This window comes from Podarcis gaigeae (genome assembly GCF_964106915.1).
Source record: "Podarcis gaigeae genome assembly, chromosome: 1".
Taxonomy (NCBI): Eukaryota; Metazoa; Chordata; class Lepidosauria; order Squamata; family Lacertidae; genus Podarcis; species Podarcis gaigeae.
Genome location: NC_139678.1, coordinates 22,684,256 through 22,701,762, shown reverse-complemented (window position 1 = coordinate 22,701,762; position 17,507 = coordinate 22,684,256). Strand labels below are relative to the sequence as shown.

The 17,507-nt window shown below is 42.7% G+C and overlaps 1 long non-coding RNA gene across 2 annotated transcripts; it reads left to right on the top strand.

Moving 5' to 3' along the window:
• The first annotated feature begins 7,437 nt into the window (after window positions 1-7,437).
• On the top strand, window positions 7,438-16,935 carry LOC310844810. Of its 2 annotated transcripts, none has more exons than XR_014564334.1 (4): window positions 7,438-7,872; window positions 11,133-11,244; window positions 16,361-16,440; window positions 16,550-16,935. It is a non-coding gene; the product is annotated as an uncharacterized lncRNA (long non-coding RNA). The 2 variants fall into 2 exon arrangements; XR_014564335.1 differs by lacking the exon at window positions 7,438-7,872 and adding an exon at window positions 7,900-7,997.
• Window positions 16,936-17,507: the final 572 nt, after the last annotated feature.

Sequence of the window (17,507 nt, the reverse complement as noted above, 5' to 3'; positions counted from 1 at the left end):
TGGCCACCTCGTGAGAAGAGAAGACTCCCTGGAAAAGACCCTGATGTTGGGAAAGATTGAGGGCGCAAGAAGAAGGGGATGACAGAGGATGAGATGGTTGGACAGTGTCCTCAAAGCTACCGGCATGAGTTTGACCAAACTGCGGGAGGCAGTGGAAAACAGGAGTGCCTGGCGTGCTCTGGTCCATGGGGTCACGAAGAGTTGGACACGACTAAATGACTAAACAACAACAACAACAACAACAAGGAAGCCTAGGTTTCATCCAATGAGTGTGTGGGTCACTGGGACAACCACAGCTACTGTACCTCAGCACATGCCATCACAGCGGAATTGCTTGCAGATTAACTAGAGAGTTGCATTCCCCCCCCCCCCAACAACAAAGTACTGCAGTTTGGGCACCATACATATAAAGCACATTTCTCCTTCCCAACGAATCCTGTTAAGGCTGTTGGGAATTGTAGCTCGGAGGGGGGGGGTGAGGTAAACTACAGTTCCCAGGATTCTTTTTGGGACAAAAAAAAGTGCTTTAAATGTGCTGTGTGTATGGAGCAGTGTCGGGGAAACACAGTTTTTCAACCATAGAAGCATTTCCTCAAGATAAAGGATGCCTGGAACTCTGGGAAAGCTTTGAAACGACTGAATATGACATTATAAACTGCAATCCTAAACCCATTTAACTGGGAGTGTTTGTTTGTTTGTTTCATAAAATTTATATACCGCTTGATTGTAAAAAAAGGAGAAGGTCAAAGCAGTTTACAAAAAGAGTATGCCAAGCTGCTATCAAGCGGACTTCTGAGCAGACATGCACAGCATTGCACTGCCGGGTTGCAGTCCTATGCATTTGCCATTGAACACAGTGGGAATTATCTCTAATTATACATGCATAGGCTTGCTCTGTATTGCTGCTATCCTAGGCACACGCAGATAGGACTAAGCCTAATTGAACACAGTGGACCTTTCTTAGATTTGCACAGGATGGCAGCACAAGAGACACCTCAGTCATCAAAGTATATTATGGGCTGGATAAGCCCATTCATTGTTTCTTTGCCTATAACCCCCCCCCAGGGACACCTGGAGGCTAGGAACTCCCTCTTGACTATGTCTCTTAGGAAACTCTTGCATATTGTTTACTGAAGTAGCTACATAGAAGATCACGGACAGGCAAAACGTTGCACAGCTCGTTTTAAAATCTGGGTTGCGGTCGCTCAGGACCAAGCAATGCCGTCTCCCATTGTTCATATCTCATTTCAGAAGATTCCTGCGGAATAAATTTATCTAATTATTTTTATTCCATTATTTTTCAATCCAAAAAATAAAATAAAACTATGGGTTTTTGTTTTGTTTGTTTTATATTTCATTTAAAAAACCCCTTTCCCTATACCTTTAAAGCAAGAAGAGCAACCCTCTAGATATATTTTTACATTTATGTAAAACTATGGTTGTGGGAGCTGAACAGCACAAGAAGAAAACCTCTCCTCCTCTCTTGCCTTGCTTGTTTGTGTTTGCACATTCAATGGATGTTCCTAAAGTTTCCTCTATGAAACTGCAAGTGCTGTGCTAATTAGCAACACACTATATAAACGAGAGGGAGCTTACCTGGAAATCGACAGAACTCCCTCTGAGGCTGAGGCTCATGTTGTAAAGCATCTCAGCTGAGTTTCTGGGTCCCCACCCAAAAAATAAATAAAATAAATTCGATGGGCATTTCAGAAATAGCACTATTAGACTAAACACAGAACCCTAAGCAACCATTAAAATTTATTTATCTATTACATTAACATCCTATCTTTTTTCCAAGTAGCTCTTTTATCTCCACAATGACCCTGGAAGGTCGAAATGACCCAAAGTTATCCAGATACTGTACAAGTTTTAACAACAGCAGCAGCAACAACAAATCATTATCAAGAACCATCACTCTTTTCCCTTTCATATTTGAAACATAATGCTAAGAAGGAATTAAATAGTCGCAGCTGATGCTTTTGTGACAAGATGATCAGTGATATCATTCACACAGTGTCTTTCATCCTTGTGGGATCATCCTTGCCCACCTTTATTTTGGAATGTTCTTTTAAACCAAATGGGAATTTATCCCCCCTCCAACTAGTAGTCAGTATTAGTCCAATGTCTTGAAACCCCCTTGGAACTTATATTTTTAGTTCTAGCTCCAGTGCCATTTTAAAAACACAATTTGCTCCAGTAAACATGCTGCTGATTGGCACAGCTGCCTATTTTGCTTTCTCCCATTTTCTATCCTCTCTCTCCCAACCCCAGGACAGCTTTTATTGGTTCACAGGTGCACAATAAACAAGACTCTTACATTCACTTATCTAAAATGCACCAATCCTTTCAGTAGATATAATAATAATAATAGATAACCCTTGCGCCTTGCCCTTTACCTCTATCTCCTCAACTTTGCTCAGCACCTGTTATATATTCTGAAGACTGGTCAGATAGCTCAGTTGGTTAGAGTGTGGTGCTGATAATGCCAAGGTTGCCAGTTCGATCCCTGTATGGACAGCTACATTGCAGGGGGTTGGACTAGATGGTCCTCAGGGTCCCTTCGAACTCTATAATTCCATGATTCTATGACTGTCAATTTACAAAACACAAAATTCCACACACCCCCAACCCCTCCCCAAATCATCCCAATTCAGATACATACACACAGTTGAGAAACTGGATGTCTTTTCCTTGCTTCTCACTGTGTGGATAATGTCATTATATAGTTTAGACACTAGGTGGCACTGGATTTAGCTATAGCTGCAGGGCACCAGAAGTTTCCAGTTATTATTCTGTTGCTCTGTGTGTGTGTGAGAGAGAGCGAGAGCGAGAGCGAGAGCGATATGAAGTTTTGGCCTAGTTTCCTGACTAGAGCATCCTCTAAGCATTCTATGACAATCCCTGTCACCACCAGCCTTTTCAGAACTGGTCCTTTGAGAGTGTCAGCTGCTTCTTTCCCCATCCCAGCTGTCAACCTAGAAGTAAGAGATGTGCATTGAGGGAAGGTTGGCATGGCAACAGGACTTGCTGGCCGTCTTCTTTGGGACTAGTGCATAAAGCTGGCCCACTGTTTTTAATTTTGGTCTCAAACTAGGCTACCCATGGAACTAGTTGCTGACCAAGGTTTTACATCAGGGGCCATCAACCTTTTTTGGTCCAGTGGGCATATTTGGAATTTTGAGAAAGTGCTCTGGGTGCCAGAGACCAGTCACAAAATGATCACTGTGAGGACATGGCACAACACAAAATGGCTGCCATATCTAAAAGAGCAGAAAAAGAGACAGGGACACAAAATGGTTTGTGCATGCCTTTCCTCAGACTCCCCATTATTGGGAACCAGCCACCACAGTGTTCACTCACAGAGAGTTCTTTGGGTTTCCAATCCAATGTACATGTTTATCTAGGCATGTTCAACATAGGGGAGGCTTAGCCGATGCAAACACAAACGGAAGAAGAAGAGCAAACAGATTTGCCTGCATTGTGAAGTTTTGAAAGGATATTCACTAAGACCTTTCATGGATGCCATAGAGGAGATACTACTCGGCCCGTTGGCTTCACATTGATGATCCCTGCTTTATATCCGCAACTTGGGTAATATTGAATCACCACCCTGCTCTCCAACTCATGTCTATTCACCTGTAGGGACTGTCGTGTTGCCTGAATAGGAGCTGGTAGAGGATGTCCTCCTCCTACTATGGGATAACTGGAAAGATAAAATGATCACACACAGGGTACCTGTGTGAACGAATATTACGAGAGATCAAAAATTACGAGAGATTGAAGTGTAGCAGCATGGAGTTCTGAGCAAAAGGCAGTGGACCAATGGAAATTTACTCCATTGCAATCGAGAATCACATTCAACCTGCAATCTGGATAAAGAGAGAGAGCAAAACAAAAACAAAGCATCACTCTCTGCCTTTCCTGTAGGGGAGAATTTCAACTCCCACTGAGCATATTGCTGTGAAACCACTTAGGTAGCAGCGCAGCAACTGATAGGGATGCAGGCACAAAGGCATCCGTCTAGGGACTGCCTCATTCTTTAATGCAATGGCAACAGTCCAAACCAAGAGAAATAAATAAAAGCTCTGTGCTGCAGTAGGGTTTGCAAAGGGCATTAGGGTTCCTTTTCTAGGCAGCAAAGCTCCCTTCCCTGCAGAACTCTGGCAGGGTCATGGTGGATTCCTGCTCATGGCAAGTGGGTTGTCTTACTCATTTTCTGCAAGCAGGAGCTGTGAGTTTTTACATGCTTCTGCCAACCACCTCTAAGTGCACTTTGGGTGATGTGCAGGGTGGATAACATTTGCTCATGGTAGATGAGTCAGAAAATACACTCTCTGCGAACAGGGGCGCCAACTTATAAAAAATATTGGAGGGGCGGGGGCCCATACCGACTTATAAAAATATTGGGGGGGCCCAAGACCTCCAAACCGCTGCTGCTGGGGGAACGAAAGGGGCGAGCCCCGGGCTGCCCCGACCTTAAGTGAACCTGTGAGGGCCCGCCCTTTGCGGCAGCCGATTGGCTGCCGCCGTGGGCGGTGAATATTAATGAGCTAGGGGGAATCCCCGCTTCTCGCGGGGCTGACGCCAGCCCCGCGAGATTGTTGATGGGTTGAGAGCCCGCAACCCCACCCCCTCTCTAGATCGGGAGTGGCTTTGTTTTAACTCATTACTGAATGTATTTTAAAAGGTAACTATCGTCAAACAAGGAAAATAAAAAATACCAACATAATTTTGTGATTTTACAAAGCATAATATAACTAATAATTTTCTTAAATTATTGGGGGGGGGGCAGAGCCCCCCAAACGAATTTTTGAGGGGGCTCGGGCCCCCTCAGGCCCCATGGAGTCGGCGCCTATGTCTGCGAACTAAATAGACCGGTGGTCTGGTAGTGTGACTGTGTACAGTCCACATAGCATTTCCTCTGACCCCCCTGTAGTTTACCTGGCAGACCAGAATAATCAGAGGCTTTGCCAGGATAGAATAGTCAATATGTCAGAGAGTTCTGCAGCATTCTTATCACAGATTCAGAGACTGACCTAGTTTGAGCAAATGTACTTTACATACTTGGACCAAGCCATAAGCTGAATTTTTATTTACAAAAGCAGAAGTGGGCTATCAAACTAGCACTTCGCTGAGGGGGCATCTTGGCACCATCTAAACCGCATACTTATTTCTAAATGGGTTAAGATGTGCAAGTACTTTACTTTATCGTGGTTTTCACACCCAATATTGTAAAATGTGAATGGAACAAGTAGGTGTTTGAAAACATGTACATTATAGAGTATTATCTTCAGAAAGCTGGGGCTGATTGTGGCTTCCTCTTGAGTGGAGAGGCAAAACAAATTTGATACTGAGCCATTCCAAGCCAAGTGACTGAATAAGCCAGGGCAAAACAAATGATCTTCAATGGAGGAAAGGTTTTATGATGGGGAAACAGAAGAGAATACACATGATGAGGAGTGCAAGAAAATAAACAGAAAAGATCACTTAGAACTTTCAGTAGAAATACAGTCATACCTCGGGTTGAATATGCTTCGAGTTGAGTGCGTTCGAGTTGCACTCCGTGGCAACCTGGAAGTAACGGAACGCGTTACTTCCGGGTTTCGTTGCTTGCGCCTGCGCAGACGCTCAAAATGACGTCACGCGCATGCGCAGAAGTGGCGAAAAGTGACGCGTGTGCGCGAAGACATGACATCACTAGTTATGTTTGCTTCTATTTTTTCCCAAATTTTTAAATTGATTTTTACAATATTAACGACAAACAAAAACACAAAACAACAAACATAACAAACATAAATCATAACCTTATTGAAAATAAGAGTTATTAACTTTGTAAAGTGACTTCCTCGTTTCCCCTTAGCTGAATTTCACTGCAAATCCTTATAATGGTTTTCCAAAACCCAATTTTTATACAACTTAAATTGAACATTAACATCTTTAAATCTTCTCCTTATAGTATTAAACACATTATTTTATCAGTTAACATAAATACAATCCTGAGCCCATTAAATATCTGGAAGCTCTAGTTATGTTTGCTTCTAGATGCGAATGGGGCTCCGGAACGGATCCCATTCATATCTAGAGGTACCACTGTTTATAAAAAATAAATAAAAAAATTGTCCAGCGGCACCTTAGAGACCAACTAAGTTTGTTCTTGGTATGAGCTTTCGTGTGCATGCATACTTCTTCAGATACTTAGAACTTTCAGTAAAGGCCAAACTACATGTGATGTTAAATGTGTCATTAACAACCATGTGTGTGTGAGAGAGATTGTGTGTGTGTGTGTGTGTGTGTGTGTGTGTGTGTGTCACAATGGGTCATTGCAACTGAATTTCTAGTTGTGCTTCCAACATACCAACCAGTTTGGACAAGGCATCTACCATGGTCTCCCTTCCCTAACCGAGACAACCTCTTAGAATCATAGAATTGTAGCCCAAACCCCTGCAATGCAGGAATCCTGTGCACAGCTGTCCCTAAGTGGGCTGTCAAACCACCAGCCTTCTGGTTAGCAAGCTCCTTCTGAAGCAACCAGTTGGTATGGAACTCTTCCTTCTAATTCCTGCAGAATGGGCAAAGGCAAGGGTGGATAGGCACCTTTTAAATGTGACCACTTCCTCTCAAAATGACACACTCCATTATCAGTGGAGAGTGACAGCTGCCCTACAATTGCTGCCATTTATGCCCAAAGAATAAGACAGACTCTTTTGTTGAACATCCTTTTATGTGCTGAGGATTTCAGAAGGCGGAAAAACGCGCACAACCTAATTCATGGTGGATGGAAGAAGTGCCATCTCATACAATGATAAGAAGATGGACACAAAGCACATCCACAAATACAATTAAATAATGAATCCCTCCCCCCCTCTTAAGGATGGTCCAGGACATCTCTGGATATTTTAATGCTGGATAACTGGCTCTCGCACTCAGCCACCTCATCCAGGTTTCCATGGTGACATGGCTCAAACATCACTTCATCCCGAGAAAGGTGGAAATGTGGCTCAGGATTTAGGCACTTTGGTATTTAAACAAAACAAGGGGAAAGACATGCAAAATTAGCCAGGCAAAGGGCAGCTATTTGACCCTCTCAGCTGTCCTGTTTGCTGCTTTTATTTAAGATGACACAAGAGTGTGGCATTACTTCTGTGTCCAGCCGCTGCCTGACTTGGACAGGCCAGCCTGAATGCGGTTGTTGCTTGAATGCTGGAAGGCATCTTATTGCTGATACTTTGCAATAAGTGAGACGGGTGTCAGCATCCATGAAAGCAGAGCTTAAAATACATTTGGCACACTTGCAAAAGAGCCGCATGCCAAAGCTGCACACTTAGAAAAAGTGTGCAGGTAGAAAACACTTCTACTCGATATTGTTCTGTTGCAGTAATTGTCCTCCTTATATCCCCAGACGAAGGCCTAACAAGGCCTTAGCTCTCATTTTTTTTTTGAGGCTCTCTGTTTCCAAGTTCAGCGGTGAAGGTCACTGGGTGACTTTGAGCTAATTTCTCTTTTTCTCTCTCTTAGACTTAGGGCTTCTGTTTGTCCCACCGCTTCCGCCTGGGAAAACCTGATCTTTAGAGCAGAATTGGAACAAATGACTATCATTTCCAGGGATGAACAGAGGGTTTGTCACTGAAGAGTGGGTTTTCCAGGGGAAAGCAGTGGGCCAAAACTGCTCAGATCCATGCCTAGAAAGTGGGGGACAAGTGAAAACCACTCAAGCCCATGCTGTCTAAGCATGGGACAAGTGGAAATGGGGACAAGCCCTTCCTTTCCTTACAGGCAGAGCTTTTGTTTTCAGCCGGAATTCACCGTAACTCAGTTCTGCTACCTCTCAGGTGGGCGCCATTGCCTTATAAGAGAACGAGGGAGGTGCTCATGGTGAGTTCAAATAGCACTGTTTACAGGGTTGTTTTTGCTGTGAGGACAGGGAGGAAGGGAAATCCATGTATGTGTGCCACCATGAGTACCTCAGACGAATTACATAATTCCACCTTCGAAGCCAGGTTGGGTTGCTTTTCTTTACGTTTACAGAAACTGGTGTAGCAAATTATTTATGTTCGGAGATCTGCTTTTTGATTTGAATATTTTTTTCTTAATTTTAGATAATTTGATGACATCTATATCGAAGCAGAAGTCTTTTTTGGCATATTTATTATTATTTATACTTAGTCATAAAAATCATCAACATCATCAGTTGTTAACATGCCACCTAGACCCTTTCCTCCTCAGGGTCGTCATAACGTTAACTTGGGGCTACCTGAATGTTCTTCAGGGAGCCCCTGTTTGTGAACCCTCTTTGTTGAAACTGAGTGCAAATCTCATAACTTTTTTTCTCCCTATAATTTTAGACAGGGTTAACTTTTAATGAGCTCCAGGCCCTGCACTAAATAATACTAGGATATCCTTTGACCTAGAGGGCTTTCTGCCTTTCCCTCAAATCCCTTATTTGCTGGAATTAGTAAAAGTTACTTTTTAGTGAGCCAGGGCACTCTGCATATGCTCAAGACACCCACTTCTACATTATTACTTCACATTTCATTAGACTGATCCTTGGCAGCGAAAACTGGTGCAATCTGTGGCTAATAGCCAGAGCTTTTAGTCTGGGCTGGTTTGCTCACGATTCTCTTTGAGTGCCACTACATTCTCATCAAATGAACTGATCTCACTTATCTTCTCAGAGGGAGTTCCCTGGCTGATAGATTTATGGCAGCTGTTTGCTAGCAAGTGCAGATTTTCTTCCTAAAGATAAGTTGCTGCTGTAAATCTTAGACATGGCAACTGGATGAGGGAGAATTCATTGACTTTTGAACCTGAGAAGTTCATGGGACCAAAGTCTCGTGTTCTCTCCTCTGTCCAAGGAAAGGAAAGAATCAAACCAGTGAGGCTGAGCAGGGGGACTTGTCATCTGGGCAGCACGGGACTTCCATACACACTGCCCAGGCTTGTGTAAGATTATAGCCAGTCTTAAAAAAAGAATAATAATAATGCAAAACTGTACTGTAACATCAAAATAATTGGCCAGTAAGAAATGTAAGAAAACAAAAATATATAAAAATATAAAGGAACAAAAACAGGAAAAAGGGAAAAAAACTATACAAAAGACAACAACTTGGTCCACAGCTGTTTACCACATAAAATAAAGTACATTCTCAAGAGACTACAAAATAAACTAGATGTTACAACATGAACCGACCAGATATAAAGAGAGTACAAAACAAATGTTATGAATACCAAATAATGCCACATTTCATCGGGACTTGCAATCCCTGTGATTGACTTCTCATATAAATAGAAAATGGCTGCCAAACAAAGGGAAAATCCATAGATTTAGCTACACCCCAATTTTTGAGTCAATTTTTCAGAAATTTCTTTATTAAACCAAATATTTAAAGAAAAACCTAAGGACTCCTTCTAGCCCTGTGATATGGTCAACTGAGCAGCTATGAACAGAAAAATTGTAAGTGGTTCACATATTAAACCTATATTAGACCCATCAAAAATGGAAAAAAGATGCAATTATATCCAGTATTTATTGAGCATATATTCTGATTTGTTTAAGGACACTTATACGGCAATGAGCATTCATCCAGATTTGCTTTTGGTGTGTTCATGTCTTCCTGTTGGTCATTCGTTCATCCCACATTTTTTTAATATTTTTGTCTTGCTTTTGTTTCACTACACCCACACCCACTCACCCACCCACCCACCCAGACAGCAATAATGTGGTATAGCATTGTGGAAGCACAAAAGGACACAAAAGCAAAATAAACCTGTCACAATGCACTACTATTATGTCAAGAACATGTTGCAGAATATACCTGCAATAAAATGCCATTCCGGATGAGACCCTAAAGGCTGGTATATTGGGTCCTCCCTTAAAGAGGGCATGTATTGCGGTGAGATCTGGCAAACCGGCACCCTGTGTTGTGGGTGGGTACGATTGGTCAGCCACAACACCCAATTGGTAGGTCCCTTGTAGCTGGGTGCAATCTGGCCAATGGTAAGCAGTCCAAACGGTTCAAGGGACCTATGCCCATGCACGTGACCCAGAGCTTTCTCTTTCAGCACGTGCATTCGGAACACCCGCACGCCTCTCCCTACTTTCAGGGCTTTGCACTTGACCTTGCTATGCCGTCGTGTGTCGTCTGTCATTGGGACAGGGGCACGGCAGGAATTTTCCCCACTTGGCTGATTGGCTGTTGCCATTTGGGTTTCACCTGCCGTGTAGCAAATTGTCACAACTTGTAAGGTTGCGGATAGGCTCTGGTTCAGTGATAGGAATGGGAGAACAGTCTTGCCATCCCCATGTGAAGGGTATTCCATTAAAGGAATCTAGGAACTCGATGGTTTGGTCAACCCCTGAGAGGTTGTGCCCATGCCTGAGTCCAGGGGGACATTTGGGTGGTGGAGTTAGCTTGTTCCCGGCTTTCTGCTTATCCAGGTTTTCACCCTTGGCTGACCTATGCTGGAACCCTGGGTCAGCACTACCTGCATGGCAGGGAGCTAGCCAAACCAGAGCCTATGCAACCAGTCACTTTGTGTAATCAATAAAGTTGTGGCCTAAATTCTGCCAAAAACCAAAATTTTGAATCGTGTGTGAATTTATTTAGGGGGGAGGTTTCAGAATCTCAACACGCAAGTGACAGAATCGGTCTTTGCAAAATACCGACAGTCTGCAGGCATCCTAAGAGAGCAACCATGCTTAGTCCTCATGCACAGCCAGTTCCCACAACCCATGCCTAGAGATCAGTGTGAGCAGGTCAGAAGATGTCGCCTCTATGCAGACTTGAATTCTTCAATGTGGGGAAACCTTAATTTTTTTGTATCCAGTTGTAACCTGTTCAGAGGGGGCAGAGCTCTGTGCTCATCTCAGCTATGTGTGCCTGCAGGGTTGGGATGCCAGGTCCTGTATAAATCTTATCTGGTATGTAGACACATTCACTGACTTGCACTTTGATCACTGACTGCTGATTAATCATGTGGTTTTGAAGTATGAATTATTTTTTGCGCCTGGAAGATTAGTATAATTCCAGCTTTAACTGCACTATTGTAGTCATATGATCTGAATGGAGATTACTTCTTATGGTTAGTGGGTTTCCTTTGTTCAGTTGACTCACAAAACATCGTTTCCCTTTCAGTTAATCTCCAAAGGGTCGTGCATCCCCAGCAGGTTCTTAAAGCTGCACAACGTTGCATTTAAAGCCAAGAGAAACTTCTCAGTCGAGAAGGAGACCAGAAATTTGCCTGCCTGTGAGTAACCACATGCTTAGTTAGGTCTGATCCTTGTGATTTCCATGAGACCTGACAGCATTAATGATAATCCCTCACATGTTGGGTGAAAGGAAGTGGCTTCTAACAATACTGTACATTAATTCTTTCCTCGTTGTGGCATTTGAAATTAGGGAATGTGCTTTTGCACCATTCATTTGCAGAAACACAAGATCATACCAACGTCTTCCCATCCAATACACTCTGCTGCTCCATGCAAACCTGCCATAGCCTGACCAGAAGCGGTACTTGAGATTATTTTTAATAAGACCAACCTAGTGAAATACAACATTCTCTTTCTTTTTATAATCACTTACAAGAATATGATTTCTAATTTTTTTTTTTTGGGGGGGGAGGTCTGTTTCCCACAGTAGAGCTTTATGATGAGACCTGCCCCTGTCACTTGACATGTTTCCCAATTCATACAGCACAGAGCTACCTGATACCTTCTTTTCTTTCTGTGGCTACTGTTGCACCCTTTTCTCTGTTAGTGATTCAGCATAGGGAGCGATATAGCAAGGATATGGAACCTTTTTGGCTCCGTGGGCTAGATCCTTATTTGGATTGGCTTCACAAGCCAAATTGGACATGTGGGTGGGGCTAACCAACTATCAGTCACATGGTGTTAGTATGACTTCACATGATTGACAGGTGAGGGGCTCCACCCAACTCTCAAAATCCCTTGTGCGTGGTGTACGCAAAGGGCTTTTAGCCCCTGAAATCCTGTTTGAGTCTTAAAATTTGTCTTAAAATCCTTTGCAAACCTGCTCTTTGAAGTACTTCTCTTTTAAACAGGCAGGTGAGCAGCAGGGAGTGGGTGAGAGGAGCTACCATCCACTTAAAGAAAAAGCATGGAGATGCTTCAAAGAGTACTTTTGCAAAGGGCTGTAAATCTTGCTACCTTAGCCATGCAATCCTGTTCCCTCCTAGAAAAAGGGCATACAACCAAGGCAGGATCAGCTGATGGCCAGGTGCAAGTAGTTTGGTGGAAATGGCCTCACAGGTCAAATTAGACGCCCTTGCTGGCCAAGAATGGTTCCTCATTCCTGCTCTACAGGCATAGGCATGGGTGTTGCAGCTGCCCAGCATGGTCAGAGTATTGGATCACCACGCCTGTTTGTGATTTTTTTTGGGGGGGCAGGGTTTGCAGGGCAGGATATTTATGGACTTGGTCTTTTGATTAGGGTCATTAAATGTCATGGTAAATCTCCTGTAAACAGCACACAATTGGTTTCATGGTATGCTTAGATCTAAAAGATAAAAGATCGTATGAACTGTTCCAAGTTTTTGTTTTTAGTCCACAAGAACACACTGCTTTTGTAGATAACTTGGGAGTATCTGAGGGCATCTAAAGAATTATCTGTGCAGAGGAAATAACCCAAACAGCAACATTTCAGTTAAGGTTCCGCTTCTGTGCTGTAAACTTTCCCACTTTCTTTGCTTTTGCTTCAGTGAAAAGCATAGGGATCTCTAGAGTATTTTGAATAAAGGTTCAGTGAAATACCACTCAATAGTTGGGCTCTTTGTTACCCTTTGCATGTCCTATCAGTTCTGCTTCTGAGGGCATAATCTACCAAGAACACTTCCTCCTCTGGAGGCCTCACTGGGCTTCCATTCATTTCATATGACGAAGCGTCTCAGCCCCAGCTGACAAAAAGCCAAGGCGAGTTAAGTAGACATGCAAGGAGAGGGTAAGCAATACCCACTTACTTAATTAAAACAGGCCAGAGACTAATAAGGGCACAGTAAAGTCAACGTGTGGTAGGAGCCACATCCTGAAAGCACTTAGGAGCTAAATTCTAAGTGCAGAAAGTCTGCAGGAACTTGCGCTACCCCAGCAGAGAAGTTTGAGGGGCTGCAGAAAACTAGGCTAAAAACTCCAGTTTTGGAAAAAGGAGTGAAAAGAATAGTCTACTATGCATATGGCTCCACACAACACAGATCTAGCTAGTGGGAGAGTCAGCTTAGTTTTCGAAAAGGTAGGGCTATAGAAAGTGTCTCCCCTCCCCACAAAAGGATCTGTATTCCTAGCAAGAATCAAAGCAATCTATACTGAAAAATCTGCAAATATATTAGTAAGTAATGATCTCTCAGATGAATGTTTAATAAGAAAAGGAACTAGGCAAGGCTGCCCTTTATCCCCGTAGTTGTTTATTTTGACGTTGGAAGTAATGTTACAGAATATAAGGGCACCTCTCCAAACCAGTGCCAGATTACCAAAGAGGCAGAATAGTCACTGGCCTACAGGCCCCATGCCTTTTAGGGACCTCACAACAACAGATCAAAATAATATTGATTTGATCCCGAAAGAAAATTACAATAAAGCTTTCTTAGTTCAATGTTATCCCACTAGAGCATGCGCACAAGAAACCTCCAGATACGAAGTTTTCAAAAATGTATTACGAGATAGTTTGTGAGGGTGGCCCCCCAAAATTTTGACTGCCTAGGGGCCTCCACAGGTTTTAATCTGGCACTGCTCCAAACTGAGTGAATGAGCAGTAAAATGGCAAATGCAGTTCAATGTAAATAAGGGTGACGTGATACATGTCTTGGCATAAAATCTTAATTTCACATATACACTGGTGGTAATTTACCAGGAATGAGACCTTGGGGTTGTAGTACACAGGTGAATGAAGATGTTGACCCAGTGTGCAGCAGCTGATTATTGATCTGAATGCAGCCATATGACTAAACCCTTTGCTTGCTCTGCTTCACAAAATGAACTTTGTCCATAAGGAAACTGTTAAGGAGATATGAATTTTTAATCTGGATTTGTAAATGTTTCTATGAACGTTGTACACTGGCTTTATAGAAATGTTACTCGGTTTGTCTCTACACCTCAGTATTGACAGTTTTATGGCTGGACAAATGTTCTAACAGGGTCAAACATTGGCACTTGAAGTGAGGAGTAACTACAGGAGTTAGGAGTGATTTGTGGGAGGCTTACACACATCGTTGTCGGATTGTAGCTCAGTTAATTTATTAGTTTGTGCACTAAAACAAATCACTCATCTTCTCATATGAACAGGATGGTGTTAGTGAACTTCGTTAGAAAGCTGTTCAGCTATGTCTTACAATCCCTATTCTCATTGTGATCCATACAGTCAGTCATAAGGAATTTCTCGGTAACAGCATGTGATCAAATGAACTTCTGTGTGTGTGTTCTATTGGTACAAATGGAAGCTATATTTGGGGACTCAGCTACAAGCAGCAGCACATCACAGATCCAGGTGGAGGCTCTGTAAATTAATGTTTCTCAGATGTAAGCAGAGCAGAACTTACTGCAAAAAACCCAAACAATTTGCATTGTTGGATGTGGCCAAGAGGTTGTGGCTTGAGGAGAAAAGGGAGGCCCACTGATTCTCAGTGTGCAAGAAGAACTCCCAGAAATCTGGAGGCAGCCCAGATCCTAGAGTTTCAATTAAAGAAATATTGTTATTCCATAGAGAATCCTAGCGAGTGTCTGTGTGGGGGGAAATTCTGGGAAAGCTGAATTTCATTTTTTTAAACTTTTGACTTGTACTTCAAAGAAAGTTAAAGTTAACTCTTTTTTATCTAGCAAAAATGGAAAGTTGATGACCGGGAAAATCCAGCTAAAAGCTGGCCAATTCTTTAACTTTTGAGCTAGTTAATTAGCTACCAAATTTCCAATAACTGGTACTGAGGAAGAGCATAAAGTTCTTTGGATAGAAACATCAGCTTTTGCAGATAAATCCACTGGCATATGTAATGATTTGGATGCCATATTGTCATAGCTGTCAGCTTTTCCCTTTTCTTGCAAGGAATCCTATTCAGAATAAGGGAATTTCCCTTTAAAAAAGGGAAACATTGACAGCTATGCATATTGTTTGCAGAATCAGTGATAGATGCAGCCAGGAGACTGTCTAGTTTAGATAGTTTTGGATACCTTTCAGTTAGTGCTACTTAAAGGATGTGGAAAAGGTACTTGAGGCTTTGAGGACTACCACCTGTGTACTAGACTCTTTGCCTATCCTGGCTATCAGAATCTGCTAGGACCAGGATTACTCAGAAATTATCAGTATTGCTTTGAGAAAAGGAATTATTCCTGCTGCACTGAAAAGGTGGTGGGTGAAATTTTGCATCCCCTTGGCTCAGTGCCCTGTGTGGGATAACCTCCCACGCTGCTCTAAATCCAGCACTGTTATCCATGTCACAAGTCTTCCTTGCTGCTGAACGAGGAATGGGCACTCCAGGATAATTCAGAACATTCCAAAGTGTTGTACAATGCATTCATTTTAGAATGAATTATAGTTGAACCAAATGGGTCCCAGTCATTTTATTTTTGCATTTATTTTGAATGCCTACCAGAATACTGGAATACTGTGTCCAATTCTGGGCATAGCAGTTTAAGAAGGATGTCGACAAGTTGGAATGTGTGCACAGGAGGGAGACCAGGATGATCAAGGGTCTGGAAACCAAGCCTTATGAGGAACGGTTGAAGGAACTGAGTATGTTTAGCCTGGAAAAGAGGAGACTGAGAGGAGATATGATAGCCATCTTCAGATATCTTAAGGACTGCCGCGTGGAAGAGGGAGCATGCTTGTTTTTCTCCTGCTCTGGAGGGTGGGACTCAAACCAATGGCTTCAAGTTATAAGAAAGGTGATTCTGACTAAACATTTTTTTGGGGGGGAATTCTGACAGTAAGAGCTGTTTGGCAGTGGAACAGACTCCCACAGACTCCCTCCTTTGGAGGTTTTTAAGCAGAGGGTGGATGGCCATCTGTCATGGATGCATTGCAGGGGGTTGGACTAGATGACCCTTGGGGTCCCTTCCAACTCTATGATTCTATTCCTTTACATAGTCTGATTCAAACTCTGAATTACCTGGCATGCCCCTCCCAGTCTCAGAATCTGGCAAATCATCCTCTTCTTAAGAGAAGTCTTTGTGAATTGAATGCTAGTGGTTTTAATGAAGTGTGTGTGTGTGTGTGTGTGTGTGTGCGCGCGCGCGCATGCGCTTTGGTTCCTACAGGATAAAGAACAGTTGAAAAACTGAAACAGAATATAACCACACATGCTCTGCAAATATTTGGGGATATTAGTAAATAGCATAACCAACTTGTTCCATTGTTTTCAGTGGGTCTACTCCAACCATGGCTAAGTCTGGATCCAGTCCCAGGTCACAACCTATTTTGAAAACAGGGTCAACTGAAATAGGTAATTTGCAGCATTATAGTTACAGCACTTCAACTATGACAAACCAACACTACTCACTCTGAGAGCTGTTTCGGAGTCCTCCCATTCTGATTCCCTCCCATCCCCTTAGTTTCTCCCACAGGTGACTGCCAGCAAATTGCAAGGAGGGTGGGGAATTGTGCTTCGTGAGGTCAGCAGCTTTAGGCACACTGCAAAGACAGTATGTGCCAGATGGAAACTACTGACTTGTTCTCCTGCTTCTGCATCCCTCAAAAACAAAAGCCACACAGCAAAGCATTGCTTCATTCAAATTCTGCACCCCATTGGAGACTGGCATGATGACGACGCAGGATGGCAAGAACCCGAAGCCCGAAGAGCAGGTTGCGCAAGAGGAAAGCTGGCAATTCCTTGCAGTTGATGTTCCTGCTCAACTGAGCTTTGGCTGAAACACCCTCTCATGTTAACATTTTTTAAAAACCTGTAATAGTTTGTAGATAATGTTTGAGAGCCAAATTGTTTCATTTGGTGACGAAATAACAACAACAACAACAACAACAACAACAACAATTTATTATTTATACCCCGCCCATCTGGCTGGGTTTCCCCAGCCACTCTGGGCGGCTTCCAACAAAACACTAAAATACCATAACCTATTAAACATTAAAAACTTCCCTAAACAGAGCTGCCTTCAGATGTCTTCTAAAAGTTTGCCTTCAGATGTCTTCTAAAACACTGGTATCACTTCTCAGCCTTTGGGCTAAGATCAAGTGTGTGTGCGTGTGTGCAACAATGCAGGTTTCACATTTACATTTACAAATCCAGATTAAAAATTCATATCCCCATACAGTTTCCTTTTGGACAAAGGGACTCTGATGCAAACATGAAGTTCTCATTCATATGGGAACTTCTCATGCAATTCTGTGTTGAGACTGGGTCTGCACACACAAACTCATTGCACCTTCAGAATTGTGAGTTTGATTGAAAATGTGCACATTTTAAAAACAGAGCCATGGGCATTACTGCATTTTAAAAAAATAGAAGTTCAAATTTAGCACCAAACACATCAGTATATAATGCACTCTTTGCTA